The following is a 2,857-nucleotide window of genomic DNA, read 5'->3' as shown; positions in this document are numbered from 1 at the left end:
CGGCTCCTTCGGGGCGTGAGAGTGTGTCCACCCTCGTCTCCTGCCTCTCAGGCAAAGTACTGGAGTGGACTTTGCTTACTGGTCCCATGAACTCTGCGTAATGGTCCCATGCCGCGTCTACCTCACTCCATACGGCGTTGGCCCACTCCAGGACTTTTCCACCTGGGGCAGGGGACAAGGAGCGCGCAGGATTTCACCTCGGACTTCCGGACACTGGCCACCAGCACGGGATGGAACAACAGGCCCCAATAGATCACTACAGGTGCAGTCTGCGCGAGGACGTCTGTCGAGGGTTGGCGTGCCCGAGACAACACCCTCACATTGGACCAGCTGGTGGACCTGTCTATCCGGCTGGACAACCTGCTGACTACCCGCGGATGTCTGGATCGGGACCTGTCAGTTCCATCCCCCAGCACCTCCGCTCTGAAACCCATGGAGCTGGGAGGTGCTGCACTTAGGGCGACCGGAGGAGGGGTCATTCCCTGCATCATCTGTGGCCGTAGAGGGTACACTGCTGGTCGGTGCTGGGGAGGGTTCCTAATGGAGTCGAGGCTGCAGGCAGGGCACTATCGTGTCACCCCAGGTGAGTCGGCAACAGGCTCACCCAGAGCGCCCTGTTGCTCACATGCATGTGTTTATTTCACATGCATGTGTTTTCCCCGCATTCTCAGCATAAGGCGCTAGTAGATTCAGGCGCAGCTGGGAATTTTATTGACTGTTCATTTGCTCATAGTTTAGGAACCACCTCATCGACGGGGGGATTGTGCGATAAATCTCCTGGTAGACGCAGCACTTCCCAGGAGTCACGTGTATCCTCTGTCACAGGTTGAGACGGTGGCTATGGAACATAAGTCTCCGAATCCCTGGGGCAGGGATACATTCGGCCCCCCACTTCCCCTGCCTCCTCAAGTTTATTTTTTGTGAAGAAGAAGGATGGGGGTCTGCGCCCGTGTATTGACTATCGGGGGATCAATCAGATCACTGTGAGGTACAGCTACCCGCTGCCTCTCATCGCCAGTGCGATCGAGTCCCCTGTGCTTCTTCACAAAATTGGATCTCAGTTGCGCTTACAACCTGGTGCGTATCCGGGAGGGGGACGAGTGGAAGACGGCATTTAATACCACCTCAGGGCACTATGAGTACCTCGTCAGGCCGTACAGGTTGATGAATGCACCATCAGTCTTCCAGGCCTTTGTTGACAAGATTGTCCAGGACCTGCACGGGCAGGGTGTAGTGGTGTATATCGACGACATTCTGATATACTCCGCTCCACGCGCCGAGCATGTGTCCCTGGTGCGCAGGGTGCTTGGTTGACTGTTGGAGCATGACTTGTATGTCAAGGCTGAGAAATATCTGTTCTTCCAACAGTCCGTCTCCTTCTTAGGGTACCGCATTTCCACGTCAGGGGTGGAGAAGGAGAGTGACCGCATTTCAGCAGTGCGTAATTGGCCGACTCCCACCATGGTAAAGGAAGTGCAGCGGTTTCTGGGGTTTGCCAACTACCACCGGAGGTTTATCCGGGGTTTTGGTCAAGTAGCAGCTCCCATTACCTCACTGCTGAAGGGGGGACCGGTGCGGCTGCAGTGGTCGGCTGAGGCGGACAGGGCTTTTGGTCACCTGAAGGCTCTGTTTACCTCGGCTCCCGTGCTGGCTCATCCGGATCCCTCTTTGGCGTTCATAGTGGAGGTGGACGAGTCCGAGACTGGGATAGGAGCCGTGCTCTCTCAGCGCTCGGACACGCCACCAAAGCTCTGCCCCTGTGCTTTCTTTTCGAAGAAGCTCAGCCCGGCAGTGTGAAACTATGATGTGGGGGACCGGGAGATGTTGGCTGTTGTCAAGGCTCTGAAGGCGTGGAGACATTGGCTTGAGGGGGCGAAACACCCTTTTCACATCTGGACTGACCCCCGCAATCTGGAGTACATCCAGGCGGCGAGGAGACTGAACCCTCGCCAGGCAAGGTGGGCTATGTTCTTTACCCGTTTAGTTTTCACTCTATCCTACAGACCAGGTTCCCAGAATGCTAAGGCAGACGTACTGTCCCGGATGTATGACACAGAAGAGCGGTCCATGGACCACACTCCCATACTTCCTGCCTCTTGCCTGGTGGCACCGGTGGTGTGGGAGCTGGACAGGGACATCAGGCAGGCGTTACACACAGAGCCCACTTCCCCCCCAGTGTCCAGCTGGGCGCCGGTACATTCTGTCTGGAACCGTTTGTCCTATTGGGCACATACGTCACCCTCCTCTGGTCATCCTGGCATCAGTCGGACGGTGCCTTGCCTTAGTGGGAAGTACTGGTGGCCCACCTTGGCCAAGGACATGAGGGTTTATGTTTCTTCCTGCGTGGTGTGTGCCCAGAGCAAGGCTCCCAGACACCTGCCCAGAGGGAAATTACAACCCCTACCCGTTCCACAATGGCCGTGGTCGCACCTGTCGGTGGACTTCCTGACGGATCTTCCTCCCTCACAGGGCAACACCACAATCCTGGTCGTTGTGGATCGGTTTTCTAAGTCCTGTCGTCTCCTCCCTCTGCCCAGTCTCCCTACAGCCCTACAGACTGAGGAGGCCCTGTTCACTCAAGTCTTCCGGCACTACGGGTTGCCTGAGGACATAGTCTCTGATCGGGGTCCCCAGTTCACATCCAGGGTCTGGAGAACGTTTATGGAACGTCTGGGGATCTCGGGCAGCCTTACCTCAGGTTTTCTCCCCGTAACGGGCAGGTGGAGAGAGTAAATCAGGATGTGGGTAGGTGTCTGAGGTCATATTGCCAGGACCGGCCGGGGGAGTGGGCGACGTTCATCCCCTGGACAGAGATGGCCCAAACATCACTCCGCCACTGCTCCACTAACCTCTCTCC

The sequence above is a fragment of the Oncorhynchus masou genome, chromosome 5 (genome assembly GCF_036934945.1).
Source record: "Oncorhynchus masou masou isolate Uvic2021 chromosome 5, UVic_Omas_1.1, whole genome shotgun sequence".
Lineage (NCBI taxonomy): Eukaryota > Metazoa > Chordata > Actinopteri > Salmoniformes > Salmonidae > Oncorhynchus > Oncorhynchus masou.
This window is presented reverse-complemented; position numbering follows the sequence as displayed.